The sequence below is a fragment of the Asparagus officinalis genome, chromosome 5 (assembly GCF_001876935.1).
Source record: "Asparagus officinalis chromosome 5, Aspof.V1, whole genome shotgun sequence".
NCBI classification, from domain to species: domain Eukaryota; kingdom Viridiplantae; phylum Streptophyta; class Magnoliopsida; order Asparagales; family Asparagaceae; genus Asparagus; species Asparagus officinalis.
Genome location: NC_033798.1, coordinates 49,218,728 through 49,235,566, shown reverse-complemented (window position 1 = coordinate 49,235,566; position 16,839 = coordinate 49,218,728). Strand labels below are relative to the sequence as shown.

General features: G+C 38.2%; 1 pseudogene; it reads right to left on the bottom strand.

Moving 5' to 3' along the window:
• On the bottom strand, window positions 10,976–15,715 carry LOC109841807 (annotated as a pseudogene).

The following is a 16,839-nucleotide window of genomic DNA, read 5'->3' as shown; positions in this document are numbered from 1 at the left end:
TGATGAACTTTGGATGCGTGTGCATGTGTGTGTGATGAAGAAACTTGGTGGGATGCACAAGGAGCACTAATATTAGCATTTTTAGATTTTTGTGCATCATAGTAAAATTTAGCTTAATGGCCTTTACGATCGAAAATAGAACACTTATAAACTTTGTTATACATATGTGCATAGTGAGTGCTTGGTTTTGAAGAGTTAGCACAAGACTTTGCACATAAGTCCATAAGTTTCTTGTTATTAATAATGCATGTGTTAAGAGTTGAATCTAAAGAAGAAATGCGATTTTTAATATTGTTCAACTCAATATTAGGCACAGAAGCATTGTCAATAGAAGTAGAGCAAGTATGATCATTTTTAAATGATGTAAATTTATTTCTAATAGACTCTACTTCTAACATGGCATCATTCTTCTCATCATTTTTAAATGATGTAAATTTATTTCTAATAGACTCTACTTCTAACATGGCATCATTCTTCTCATGAATTAAGCTAGCAACATTGGAACTCAAGGTAATATGATCCAATTTTAATTTTTCATTATTTTTTTAAGGATCACATTATCTTTAGCAATAGTATCAAATTTAGATGCTAGCAATTCATGATCGGGTTTTAAAGTTACATGCTTGCTTTTTAAATCAATAAAGTTATTATGCAACTTAGTATAGTCCTACAATAATCTCTCATAGGCACAAGCAAGTTCATCAATAGATAATTCATTTTCGGAATCGAAATCGCTTACCACACCAGGGCTATCGCCAAGTGGTCGTGTACACAATGAGGCTCCACATGAACTAGAAGAGGAAGCTGCCAAAGCTTGTTAGATTGCCTCCAAGTTTCCTTGATGCGCTTCTAAGAATTTCCACAATGTATAAGCGCTATCAAAAGAATCAAGCTTGTTAGACATAGATGAATCAAATGGATTTAATAAAAATTCTAACACAAGCTTGTTCATAGTAAACATCTTTTTATCATGTTTACTCTACTTGGATTTCTCCAATATGGGCACAATATAAGCACAATCAATAACTTCCCATAAATCGATATTTTTAGATTGAATAAATATTTTGAATCTAAAACACCATTGCGCATAAGAGAAAGCATTGAATTTAGGAGCAACACTAAGATCATAGCCTAATCTCATATCCATAATTAAAAAATTGTGCAAGCAAGATAACAAAAAATCTCAAAATTAGATTAGCAAAAAAAGATAACTTGGATCTTTAACTCAAGGTAATTAAACATTAAATCAAAGAGAACCAAGCTCTGATACCAATTGAAAGTACCCTAATGCCACTAGGAAAGAACCCTAGAGAGGGGTGAATAGGGTTTATGCTAATCTAATCTGATTTATGCCAATTTAAAAACTATTAACAAATATATCCTAGCAAATTATATATACAACACTTAATATGCAAGTATATGAAACTAAGGGTGATATAAACACAAAGCATTATAAACAAGATACTGAATAATATAAACAATGAGCAATTGGCAAAGGCGATATAAGATGAACACAAAAATAAGTGCGTCAATACAAACTCAAACAAGCGATATGATTACGAAGTTCGATCCCCATGACCTACGTCTCTGCTCCTCACACCGAGGAGATCTCCACTATCACAACCGGGTTTTCTATGCTCACCTGAAAAATATTTACACCTCACACTCGGTTTTCTAGCTCACTGAAAACTTTACAATCACTCATAATGTAAACACACTAACTACCACCTCAAGTGTTGGTCTCTAGCCCACGTCTCCCTCAAGTGTTAGGAATTACAACCTATCTCTATGCATTACCACCTACCCCACTCGTCTTGGGATGACCCCGTCTCTCACCACACACTACTCTCGGTGTACTAGTGTAATACAAAGTGAACCTCACAATAATAGCTCAATACAAGTGTTTGTTCTCTACTATGAATGAGAACACAATGAAAGCTCACACTCTAAGTCAAAAACCCATAACCCCAAATATACTATGTATACAAATACAATAAGCTCAAGTGGGTATGTGTAACAAAGAGATTAAATAAAATAAACAAAACTCAATATAAATCTAGCTTATGAAAATTATAAACAAAACAATAAATAGCTAGAATGAGTTTAGAAAAACTTCTCTATGATGACAAGAGAGAGAGGGAGATGAGTTGAACGCCCAAACACAATTGATGATCTTCTCAAGCCCTTGTAAAATTTTTTCACAAAACAAATCTTGTAAACACTCTTTTAAACAAACACAAAACACCCTTAAACTTGTTTAAACAATTCTCTTGGATAGTTTAGAAGTATGAGGGCATGGGGTATTTATAGGCTTATAAAACAACCCCAAAAACCATTAAAAATCTAAGAAAATTATAAAAAGACAAAATCTAGAAAACTAATCGTTATAGGCTGAAAACATGTCATTAACCTACTGATGATGTCATCAGTCGACTGATGAAGTCGACCGATGAACAATTTTGACAGATTCTGGAATTTTTGCATATTTGGCTTTCTAAAATCAATTAAAAATAGTAAATCAACTCTAAAAATCATGAACTTTTGAAGTAAGGTTTTAGATATGTATATGAACATGTTAGAGAAATAATTTCTCAAATATATCTCCCCATATGTGAGAAATAAATATTTAAAATAGATATTCTAGATTCTAAAAACTACTAAAATACTTAATTTTATAAAATCAATTCAGTATAGTAAATCAACTCAAAAAATGATAAACTTTTGGGAAATGGTTGTAAACATGTAATAGAACATGTTAAAAAAATAATTTTTCAAAATGGATTTCCCATTTGTGAAAACTCATCTATTTTACAAAAAAACATGCATGAACACATGCACAAACATGAACTTATAAAAACTTGGTTTTGTGAATTCAATTAAACATAACAAATTTACTCCAAAACTAATAAAACTTTGGGAAACATTTATAAACATGAAAACAAACATGTTAAATAAGAAATTTTTAAAATATTAATTCGTATTTGCAAAAACTTACTATTTTGTAAAACTTGTAAATACATGTGTACATAAACTTCTTGATTTTTGACTATTGAGTATACATGTGTACATAAACTTCTTGATTTTTGACTATTGAGTTAAACAATATTTTGAAACCTTATAAAGTGATTTTATAGACTTAATAAAATATGGTTAAACAATATTTTGAAACCTTATAAAGTGATTTTATAGACTTAATAAAATATGTATAAACTGATATTAAAGTCTATAAACTAATAAAATAATATTTTCACAGAAACACCTATATTTTGATAAAATCAGCAAATTCGTGTGTGTGATTAATATATGAGCTTAAAGTATCTACACACAAGTATAAACTTAAAACTAAATTACCCAAGCTTGATAGATCTTCATTGTAGCTTGACTTGGTTGTGGATGAAGTTTGAACTTGGATCTTGACTAGTATGCATAGGCTTCATTCCACTATTCTGTTAACCCTCCATTTGATGTGATCGTGAAGGCTCAATCCATCCATCCTCCAACATATTGTTTGCCTAAAATAGATACAAAACACAAACATTAGACAAACAACATTAGATATAAATTATTTATAAATCATCATCAAAACAAAAGGACCCAACATTATATACATCGGGGACAAAACTTCCATTACTGGTGTACATAACATCACTAACGGACTTCTCGTTGCCAATACGCATTGATGATGGATAGCTTGTTGCCAATGGTGCTCCATCATCAATGTTTATAGGCAATTGTTGTCTTGTTGTCTATGCCTATCGGTGACGGATTCTTTAGCAATGACTTTTTTCCATTGCTAATGTTCATCAACAACATATTTCTTAGCATCAGTGACAAATCTACCCATCGCCGATTGTCTATTTCTACTAGGGGTCCTAGACTGAAATGGCTTGCAATGAACCTAACCCTTATCCGACAAGTTTCAGAAAGTGGATAAGATGTGTACGATATAAGAAGCATATGACAGAGAATTTTAAAAGTACCCATGCGACGTAGATAACATGTCTTTATTTATGACATCCTTTATTTGAGTTATTAACATTTAACCAGCTATGAGGAACAGATTTGTTAGATGATTGAAGGGAGCAAAATTAAAGCGATCACAATTTTTTTAAAAAGCAGTTTTGTCTTTCACTGGTCTGCATTATGATACGAGCTCTGGTAGTAAAAAATATGAATCCTAGGAAATATTCTAATGTTTCTTACAAGAAGTTGAAATTACTTGCAAGCCAAAATATACATTATAAATTGCTGCTGCAAATTGTTAAATTTTGTTAGTGTACCAAATAATTGCAGTAAACGGTATATGTAAAAGCTATACTTTCATGCAACTGACACTTGTATTGTAGTTATGGTTGCGAGGAACTAGGGACCCCCTTATGTAGTTTATTTTTCGTGTAAAGACCAAAAAGAGGGAAAAAGAATATGTATTTTGGTTTGTTGGAGTAAGTTTTGTTAGGTTACACACCTAATAATAATGCCTCTAACGGATACTAAATACACAAAATAAAGGCACAAAATCAAACACAATACTCACAGATATACGTGGTTCACTCCTTCGGAGCTACTCCACGGTGCAACGACGACGCCAAATTCTTTTATATCCCAAAAGAATAAATCCAAGAGAACACCCTCTCTTGATCAGATACACTCCAAGAACTCTCACAAACTCTCTCTGTGTTTTCTCTTACTCTTCTATAACAGTAGTTGTTTTTGGGATGAGTTTTCCTTAAGAGTTTAAGGCCCTATTATAGTGTTTGGGAAACACTATGCATAAATAAAATATTATTAGTGGGACCCACGACTAATAATATATATTTGTGGGACCCTATGGGACCCACCACCTTTTCCCATTTTTCTAAAAAACGGCACCAAAATCCTCTTTGTCAATTTAAGTGGTTGGGGCGGTTTCAATTTCAAAAAGGATGGGCTGCTTTCGGCTAACAATCTCCCACTTGAAGATTTGATTAATATCGATCATATCTTCACACCACTTTTGGTTGCATCATCCGGATGTCATGTATCTTTAGTGTCTTACACGACTTTCAACATTCTCAACGGAGTCCATATGAGACTGCACACAGCCTCACCTTATCGAGCGAAACTGGCTTGGTCAGCATATCGGCTGGATTGTACCTCATATCAATCTTCACAAGTTCCTGCTTTGCTATCTCCGTATGGCATGGTGCTTCACGTCAACATGCTTGGTCCGAGCATGGAATGTGTCGTTCTCTGACAAGTGAATGACACTCTGACTGTCGCAGTGGTTGAAGTATTTCTCAAAGCTTACTCCAAGCTCAAGAAGAAAAGCCTTCAACCATAGCAACTCCTTTGCTGCCTCTGCTACAGACACGTACTCGGCTTCGGTTGTCGACAAAGCCACAGTATTCTGTAACTTGGATCTCCAACTTATCGCTCCACTACCCAAGATGAAGATGTAGCCACTCGTACTCCTTCTCGAGTCTATGTCCCTAGCATAGTCTGCATCACAAAATCCCTCTAGCTGTAAATCTGTCCCGCCATACTCAAGACAACGGTCGGACGAGCTTCTCATGTAGCGTATAAGCCATTTGACTGCACTCCAGTGTTTTTTCCCTGGATTGCTCATGAAGCGGCTCACAACTCCCACTCGTTGTGTAATATCTGGCCTCGTACACACCATCGCATACATCAAACTCCCGACGGCAGATGCGTATGATATGTTAGCCATGAACTCATGCTCTTCAGCAGTCTCTGGTGCTTGGGTCTTTGATATCTTGAAATGACTTGCAAATGGAGAGCCCACTGGTTTAGCTTTCTCCATGCTAAACTTTTTAAGAATCTTCTCAATGTAGGTCTTCTGAGATAACCTCAGCCTCCGTGCTAATCTATCTCTGATGATCCCCATCCCTAGAATCTGGTTTGCTGAACCTAAATCCTTCATCTCGAAGCATTCGGAGAGACGCCCCTTGAGTTCTTCAATGCGGGCCAAGTCGGGTCCTGCAATCAACATGTCATCAATATAAATCAAGAGTATCACATAGGATTCATCATATCTCTTTATGAAGCAGTAATGGTCTGTGTTGCATTTGAGAAAACCGTTCTCCTCCATAAAGTTCTCGAACTTCATGTACCACTGTCGCGGAGCTTTCTTCAAGCCATACAAGATCTTGCGTAGACGACACACAAGGCCCTCCCTTCCTCGTTCCTCGAAGCCTATTGGTTGATGCATATAGATCTCTTCCTCCAAATCTCCATGAAGGAATGCCGAATGCCGTCTTCACATCCATCTGCTCTAGATGGAGATCTCAAACTGCCACAATGCTCAGCACAGTACTGATCATGGTCAACTTGACGACAGGAGCGAAAACGTTAGAATAATCTATCCCTGCTTTCTGCTCATAGCCCTTCACTACAAGTCTCGCCTTGTAGCGTCTCCATCCATTGGCTTCATCCTTGACCCGATAAATGCACAGATTGTGAAGAGCCTTTCTCCCTCTTGGAAGCTTTACGAGCTCCCAAGTCCCATTCTTCATCAAGGACTTCATTTCTTCCTCCATGACAGACTCCCACTCACCCCGAGCTTTGCCGGTTTGCTATACCTCCTCATAGCTCTCTGGCTCACCACTGTCAGTCAGGAGAAGATAATTCATGGTAGAAAGGTACCTCTCTGGCACCCTTGGATTTCTTGGAGCTTTGCGAATTACGATCGGCAACTCTGCTGGATCCTGCTGCTGTGCATCCCGCACATTCTCTTGGTCTCCATCTTCTATGCTAATTGGTATCTCACCGCCGTCCTCACTGTCAGCAATATCTAGAAAAAGAGGGGGAGATAGCTGACTCCCACTCACCTCTTTAGTCTTGTACACAGTATTCTCATGGAACACGACGTCACGACTACGCACCACCTTGCGCGCATCGTGATCCCTAAAACGGTACCCATACTCATCTCCTCCATAGCAGATGAAAGAGAGCTTCTTTGACTTTGGATCAAGCTTTGACCGGTCTGTAGGATTGGTCATGACATAGGCGTCACAACCAAATACTCGTAAGTGTTCTAGCTTCAGCTTCTTTTCGGTCCAAGCCTCTTCAGGTATCCTATAACTGAGAGCCGCGGATGGCCCGCGGTTAATCAAGTATGCAGCAGTATTGAGAGCTTCAGCCCAAAAGCTCTTGGGCAATCCGAAATGGATACTCATGCTTCTGGCACGCTCTAAGATTGTACGATTCATGCGGTCCGCCACTCCATTGTGCTGAGGTGTGCTTGGGACGGTCTTTAGTCTCCGAATCCCACAGGACGAGCAGAAGTTCTTGAACTCTTGGCTGCAATACTCGCCTCCATTATCAGATTTTAGGCACTTCAGCTTATTACCTGTTTCATTCTTCACACAGGCAAGCCACTTCTTGAAGATGATAAAAACATCTGACTTGTGCTTCAAGAAGAACACCCATAGTTTTCTCGTAGCATCATTAATAAAAGTGATAAAGTAAAGAGAGTTTCCAACAGATGGGACTTGTGCAGGTCCCCACACGTCGGTGTGCACCAACTCCAATTTCTATAGTTTTGGAGCCGGTCCGGTCTTGTTAAAGCTCACCTTCTTTTATTTTCCTAGGATGCAGTCCTCACAGAAAGTCAGATTGATCTTGTTCAGACCCGAAAACCTCTCTCCCACGGCCATAATTTGCATCCCCTTCTTGCTCATGTGGCCAAGTCGTCGATGCCAAGTCATGCAGTTGACGGATGATGATGATGATGCTTGTCCTGTGACAAGCAAGTGGTCAATCTTCCCATTGGCGATGTAGAGAGACCCCTCGCGTTTACCGTGTGCCACCACCAGGGCAGCCTTGGACACCTTCCAGCTTCCCTGCTCGAAGGATACTCTGTAACCGGAGTCAGTCAGTTGCTCGATGGATATAAGATTTCGTCTGAGATCCGGTACATACCGAACGTCGTTCAGCGTCAAGGTGGTCCCGCCCTCCATCTTGAGGGTACAATTTCCCTTTCCAGAAACCTTGCAAGGTTGATCGTTGCCAAGATAGACTATCCCCAAGTCCTTCTTCACGAACGATGAAAGCAGCTTTTGTTGTGAGGTTACATGGAAAGATGCGCCAGAGTTGATGACCCACACATCACTTTTGTCTTCTAGGGATAGGAAAGGCGCATCCGAATCCGTCTCGTGCATGAGATTGGATGCACCGTCAGCCCGATCATCCCCTGCTGATGCTAGAACAGAAACTCTTCAGTCCCGTGCAAAGTGACCCTTCTTTCCGCATCTGAAGCACTTTCCTTCACTGTAACCATTCGGGTTTGGCTCTTTAGACTTCCCTCTGGATTTTGATTGGCCTCTTTGTCCCCTACCCTTCTTCTGCGCACGCCCTCGTGCCTCGACATGCAGAGCACTCCCACTGCTAGAGGCCTCAGCTCCTGAGACTTTACGGCGAGATTCTTCATCCAGAATTTCCCTAACCACTGTGTCGAGCTTCATCATGTCATTGCCATTAGCGTTGCTCACCGCCATCACCATATTCTCCCACGAATCTGGTAGATAAGAAAATAACAGAAGAGCTTGGATCTCATTGTCGAACTTGAGATCTACTGTAGCAAGATGTTGCACAACAGCCTGAAATTCGTTCAAGAAGTCCGCCACGCGAGCTCCTTGCTGCATCTTCAGATTGAATAGCTTCTTCATCAGGTACACCTTATTTGAAGCAAACGGCTTCTCATACAGCACCTCCAAGGCTTCCATCAACTCCTTGGTGGTGGTCGCATGCGAGACGTTGTAAGTCACATGCTGGTGAAGGTTGAGCCTGATGGTGGCAAGTGCTTTACGATCGAGCACCTTCCACTTATCGTCGTCCATCTTCTCAGGTTTCTCCGCCTCTCCTTGGAGGGGTAGGAAGAGGTCCTTCTGGTACAAATAGTCTTCTATTTGCATCCTCCAATACCTGAAATTTTGGCCGCCGAACTTCTCAATTCGAAGCCTGTTGTCTTCAATTGTAGATCCCATTGCGAAAGATTACGTCTTTCACGAATCGTATTTGTGAATAGTATCATATTTGTGAATAGTGCTGTACATGTGAATAGTACCTAATGCCTTAAAAGAGTAAATATTAATCTAACTTATTTTCTGATGTGGAGGATCCACTTTTAGTGCCAGCCACAGAGCATACGATAAACAGATATATATACTCTAAGTCAGGCTTTGATACCAGTTGTTAGGTTACACACCTAATAATAACACCTCGAACGGAGACTAAATACACAAAATAAAAGCACAAAATCAAACACAGTACTCACAGATATACATGGTTCACTCCTTCGGAGCTACTGCACGGTGCAACGATGATGCTAAATTCTTTTATATCCCAAAAGAATAGATCCAAGAGAACACCCTCTCTTGATCAGATACACTCCAAGAACTCTCACAAACTCTCACAAACACATGTGCTAATTTCATTACTAATTTGTGTTGTCGGTCCTTAACTCTAGGCTGACTTTTGATTTAAAGTGAATGAAATTAATTAAAGGGGAACATTCTTCCTATTAGGTTCCGTATGTGATTATTACATTCACATGATTGTGGGATGCAGAATGATGACAGATTTGTGTACATTATTCCTCTTTACATCCATAAAGATCATGTAAACAGTTAGTCATAACGATACAGGCGTAATCTCCTCCTGTTCTTTGTTGTTCTCTTGCGGGTTATTGACTGTTGAAGAGTTCGATTATTTAATACACTAGTACAAAGTCGCCTGCTCCGACAGTTGTAACCGTTGGGGCTGGTTGTGCCCCCAAACAGTGGGAACTATCGGTGCAAGTGGCATCGGAGCCGAAATAGCCCCAGTGGGTGGAAATTTTGTACAAACGGTTGTACCCGTTGCTATAAAAAATCAATTTAATTTATAAAAATTAAAATTAAACTAGAAAACAGCAACACCAATGATTAAAACCGTCAGTGCAAGTATCGGCATCAACGGTTAAAACCGTTGGTCAAGTCTCAGCACCAATGGTTTCAACCATCGATGTTATTTTTCTCACAAGCGGTTACAATTGTTGGTGGGGAATTTTGCACCAATAGTTTTAACCATTGGTGATAATCTTCCTTTTTTTAAAATTTCTTTTGCAGTTTCCTTTTGTCATGCAACACAATTCATTATCCCACAAAAAATATGTAGTCAACATGTTCACAACATATATATTCCGATGCAATTATAAACCAAACAAAAGATTCACTAGAATCAAAATGCAAAGAGTAACTTTTAAACTACTTTAGTCCCAAATATAAAGAGAATATCTGAATATGCAAATGTCTTAACTATGTAGAAAGTACAAGTCATGGCTGAGTTAATCGAAAATAGTTGGCAAAACACTGCTAAAAAATGAGGCATCCTAGACGGAAAATTCCGTCTAGGATACACAGAATTCCGTCTAGGATAAGTATCCTAGACGGAATTCCGTCTAGAATACGGGTCTAGGAAGTTTCCGTCTAGGATGTAGTATTCTAGACGGAAATTCCGTCTAGAATACATACTAGACGGGATATTCTAGACGGAATTCAAAACCGTCTAGAATACATCCTAGACGGATTATTCTAGACGGAGTTTCCGTCTAGAATAATTCATCCTAGACGGAAAAAATTTCCGTCTAGAATGAGTATTCTAGACGAAAATTTTCGTCTAGAATACTCATTCTAGACGGAAATTCATGTTTTTTTATTTTTTTTATTTTTTTAAATAGGTATCCTAGACGGAAATTGAGCATCCTAGACGGAATTTCCGTCTAGGATACTATGCTACAGTACTATGCTACAGTGTTTTTTTTTTGAATCTGCTTTGGGTGCATGTACATAATATTGAACAACAAAAAATTATATTCATATTCAACACAATCTAATTATATTCTAATATCAAATCCAATTATATTCAAATAATACATTCACCAAAATACTAGATAGATACATAAATTGTTTACAAATTTTTACCATACAAAGCTAATAGGGGCTGACAATATACCCTTTACTAATTAAATGCACCATCAGATAACGCATTGCACATTATCGACACTGCCTCGTTGAGAAGCTTCCTGCATTAGTTTCTTTGCTGCCTCTTCTGGGTTTTCAATGGGCTTCACCATTGCAACGGCCTCTTGAAATTGGGAAATTTAGTCATATGCATGAGAAAATTTTCAATACGGATCAAAGTGAGGTTACAATATTTTGGAATATTTTGAGTACCTCATTCGTTACGACGTCCCATAGCCCATCACTTGCAAGGATAAGAAATTCAAGAGAACCGTCAACAACCTCTTCCTGCATATAACCACATTATCTGTATATTGGTCACCTTGTTACATTAATACATATTACAATGTGCCTTCATTAAGGTATGTGTGTATTTATTTAATGCCTCGCGGATCAGCAAGGAGTGAACCATTTTTATGAGATCCATACTGATCCCATGGATCTAACATGCACAGTTGATAAATAGAAAGTTGAAAACAAGGCACGTCTACGAAATCATAGTTACTGCTCAGCTTAAACTTGCAGTGAACTCAAGACAGAACTTCAGAAATCGCTCTACAACTTGCACAATACTGTTCCTGATAGTAAGTAACTTATTTATGATAAAGCCCTTCTAAGTAATAGACTGGCCTATAGCGTAAATTGGCCTTCTCACTACGAGTCTGCTTGCAATAACCTGCACCTTTGGGAAGTCCAACATACATGTGAACCATTATGGATGTTCTATCATGATAAGTAGAGCATCAACATAAAAGAACCATATGCATTCGAATTTGTTATCCAAAAGGTTCTCCAGTCCATTACTGAGTACTATTGTGCTATATATACCTAATCCAAAGCAATGTGGAAACATTATTTATTTACTTATCAAGATCAGTGAGAAACATACCATAATTTCTGGGTCTGCAACAACATACTGCTTCAGGAGTCTGTCACCAAATGCTCGAGAGACAGCAAGAACACCACCAATCCGCCAAGTTCTTGTACTCAGAATTTGCTTAAGGGATCATCTAACCTGAATACATCGTATAAATGCAACCAGAATGTAGCGTAACTTACCTGCCCAGAGTACAAATCCTCCTGCATCCTCAATCCTTTGACGCTCATCAGTTTGGTCAGGCTTATGGTCTCGCGAAACAGCTACAGCTGAATTTTTCAACAATAGATCGAGTAAGAGTCTGAGTTCTAGAGGAAATGTACACTTCTCAATCATTTAAAGCATATATGAATCCTTAAATCATTTCAACACTTGAAAGATAAATAGATACCAATACACAAAATGAACAACGATAGGAGGACTTACCCTTTCCTCCCTTACACATAACAACCCTCGAGTCCCCAACATTTGCTACTAACAATTTATCACCAACAAGGATTGCAGTTGAGGCTGTTGACCCAACATCTTTGTTCTGAGTCGTCTCAGATTTTAGAAACTCTGAATCTGTGTGACTGTATGCCTCAGCTACGGAAGAAGAGAATATTAGTGCATCATGGTTAAAGATTTCATCCCATTACACAAATGTTCAATTTAGAAATTGGGTTTTATTTTGGTCAAATTGGTCAAAGTAAATCCCATAACCGAACCAATTCAGCCTCAACTGAAAGCCAGCGCATCCATCCAGTACATGCGGTTTCTTAAGGAAATCGATATGCATACCTTAAATTACAAATGTCATGAAAACTTTATTCATGAGAGTGCCTACAATAACAAACATTGACATAATATTTGATTTTTTTTAATTCCTTTTTTGGGATCAACAATCCTGGATGCGTTGAATAAAAAATATGTATGCTAATATTGTCTGCAAGGGCGAGCCTTGATGTAGTGATAATATTGTTCTATTAAGACCTGGATCTCACGGTTTCAAGCTGTTGGAACAGCATCTTCACAATATACAACATGCTTGTGACCTCCTCAGAACCCATAATGGCAAGAGGCTCTTGAACTGGGTTGTCTAATAGTATATTGTTTACTCCCTCTCCTACCTCTCTCCTCTAAGGAAGCTTCCCACTCTACGCATTTCCAGTGTCTATCTACGGCCATGCCACATTACTTGTACACTATGCATAACTCATCTTTTCTACTTGATTTCTTATCCAGTTCGTGCAAAGTCATGTTATAAAATTCCAAGTGCTTAATCCAAGGCAAATCCAAGATTGAACTTCCAAAATTTGCATCAAATAGACATGCTAACTGAGCATTCTGTAAATAACAAATCCATAATTTACATGAAATCAAGGAAAAGAATTTTACCTATGGCTGACTTTGTATCGCTTCTAAACTTTGGGTGGTTAATCAAATTGCTGAAGAGATTTTGCTTAACATACTCCGCTGCTCGAACACCCCCATGACCTATATAATAAGATCAAAAAATATGTAAGATAGTGTGAAATACTACAAAAACAAAACTCTTTGTTTGTGAGAATGATGTAAAATAAGAAAAATTCGAAATTTGTAAGTTGCAGTCAGAAAGAATATATCGATGCAAAACGTGTTTTATTTGTACAAATTTTTGCACAAATTATAATGCACAATCTAAAAGTTTGAAGTTCTGCAATAAAAAAACAAAAACACATACCACCATTGTTTTGACAGGTTTTAGTATTGCTCGGATAGCTCAATGCAAATGACATCAATTATCTTAATTGCACATCAAATTAAGAACAAAATTCACTATAAAACAAATAAATTTAAAGATTGAAACTTTGCAGTGAGAAACAAGTGAATTAGAGAATGTGGTTTAGGGAACAAACTAGCTGCAAGTCCTCCCTCTTGAGACAGAGATTAACCCCGAGCCTCTCCGACAGCTGCTCATCACCCACAGCTGCACCTTCTGAGTGGAAACACTCCGATCCATCCCCAAAACCTCACACCCCCAGATCCTCTCGTCGTCTTCAACCTCTCTATTGACCACCAACACCGACATCACCAAATGCTTGAAATCGGGAACAGCCCCAGTAGGCATCCGGGAGCAGCAGGTTCCTCGGCAGCGAGTCGCCGTGTGGCAGCGAGTTGGAGCGGTGGAGCGGGGGCGAGCGGAGGAAGCAGGCGAAGAAGTCGGCGAGGTCGAGGCCGCAGAGCGAGATCTGGTGGTCGCCGACGAAGAAGACAGGGTTCCCGGCCAGAGAGGGGAGGGAGGGAATGTAGCAGCGGTGGAAGACGGGGATGAGGAGGGGGGCCCGCCTGAGGGAGGAGCGGGGAAAAGAGGGCGGCTGCGGGTTTTGACGGGTTTTTTTTTTAAATGGTCAGGTATTCTAGACGGAAATTTCCGTCTAGGATACATCCTAGATGGAAATTTCCGTCTAGAATACCTGAATATTAAAAAAAATTAAAACACAAGAACCCTAGACGAAATATTCCGTCTAGAATAATTTATTCTAGACGGAATGTTCTAGACGGAAAATTTCTGTCTAGAATAAGTTATTCTAGACGGAAAAATTTCCGTCTAGAATATTCTGTCTAGAATATGTGATTTTCTATTAGTGAAAATCTTGTGAATGTCCTCATCGTTGTAGCCCTCCTGCGTAAAACCTCTTAACATGCCTACCAATTGACTAGCAAGAAGATTTTGGTTTAAATATCCCGGTGAAAACATTAAACAGAAGAAGTAGAACCCAGAGCATCTAGAGAAGGCGGGCAAAATAGTGTAGGTGCTAGCAGGAAATGACAAAGAGGCCGGACTAGTGGGTTTGAGAATCAACCTGTAAAGTAATACGAGTGTATGAGCGAGAGTGTGTAAGGGAATGAGATAATATTGAGCATTTGTTTAGAGGGTATTTTTTTTCTATGATTGTGTATGACTGTGTATACATGATATGAAATGTGTGCATGTGTATGTGTATAACACGTGTACATATGTATCATATATGTGTATGAACATGTAAAACCAAGTGTATGTAAGCTTACATATACGCATATGTGTGAGAATTGGTAAGAAAAGAAGATAATCCGACATAGTAGCACTCCAAAGATATTAATGCATTTTAACTTTTTCATCCAGCGAGTCTCCATATCTATTGGTGTAGTTATTTTGTTTTTGTATGTGTTCTCATGCTTTAGACATATTATTCACAAAAGAAGCATGTGAAATTTACCCTTTACACGGTCTGCATTGATCTTTTATAAATTCTCCAATAGCTCGATTCTATAATATCTAACGTTATGAATAAGGAACGCATTTCAGGATAGTGAAAATAACCTTTAATTTGGATTTTATTTGGGTACTCCGGTGAGCTAATTTCTAGCTAGTATCATTGATATATCAAATGTAACTTTGAAATGAACTGGCCACTTCACAATTGAAATAGAGAGAGATGATTTGGGTGTGAAAGAGTTATTTCATTCTTTTGTAACAGATATAACTTTCATGGTACGAGATCATGATGGGTATATTCTAGCACATGCGCGAAACATGTTTTGCACGTGCATAATGTGTACATTTGACTATGTGTTAGGATTTATACTAGTTTTTTTAAATTGGAAAACAAATTTTATATTAATATAATTCTCATAATTTTATATTTCGCATACGTAGTAGCTAGGTAAGCCGTTCCAACTTGGACATAAGCTTAGCCATCTTACGAATGACATCAAGAGGAGTGACGAATGTCGGAATGGAGGAAATCGTCAAATAAAATCTGCTGACATAATGACCCAATCCTTTCTCATAACCGCCATGATGCCCTCCATGTACATCATCTAAGACTTTGGTCATCGCGAAAAACTTGGATTCTTGGTTGACCTCTAATAATTTCGTCTTTTCTACCACCTTGGCCTACACCACAAAGTATTCAAATATGAGTCAACAATGTTATGCTAAATACACTTAAGAAAATTATTTGAATTAGCCAAAAAATTAACACTTACTCAATACTCTTGGGTTTGGGTGTCAGGATATATACATGTGTTTGTGTCACTTGCTGGATCCACTAACGTCGTATGGATACCCAAATACTCCTTCAATGCACTTGAGGAACCACCCTGTGTCTTCTTACACTTGTAAAGTATCTGCAGTCTTTGTGTAATGGGAAAGTATCGTACTACCTTGACAGGTAACTCATTCTTGTTAGTATGTGCTTTCTTCTTATATCTGGACACTCCACAAATAGGAGACTCTTTCTTATCTGAGTTTTCTTTCTAGTATATTACACAATCATTAGGCTTTGCATGAATCTTCTTACAATTTAAATCCAGACCAGACATTATCTTTTGAACTTCATACTAGCTATGAGGCAAATTGTTCCCCGAAGACATAGAATCTTTTAGGAATTTTAGAAGCACCGTGAATAACTTGTTGCTCCGTTGGCACTTAGTCTAGAAAAGTTGAATGGATCATGACAATATGGAATATTTTGCATTCTCATAAATTGGTCCCCTAGCATCATTCATGTACTTCTCATACTTATCTACATATTGTTCTTGTTTGGAAGGAGGACTAGATTAGTGTCATCAAGAGCAACCTCTACCACTTCCTTCATCTCCTCTTATGGAAACAAATTTACATTGTCAACATCTTCTTCTTCTTCTTCTTCTTCTTCATTTGCAATATTGGTAGTTAGAACTTCTCCATTATATACCCAAGTTGTGTAACCTCTAATAGCATCATGCATAACAATGTGAAGTTTACATTTACATCTTCCTCCTTGCGATGCAGACTATTCCCACAATGGCTGCACGGACAAAGAATCGTCCCATGTTAGATTGTTCACATACAAATTTCATAAATGAAGAAACTCCTTCAATGTACTTAGCTTTTATGCATTTTTTATGATTCACATACATCCAGTCCTTAACCCTGATATAGTCATGGGCCATGCTAACTTAAATAAAACAAAGTTA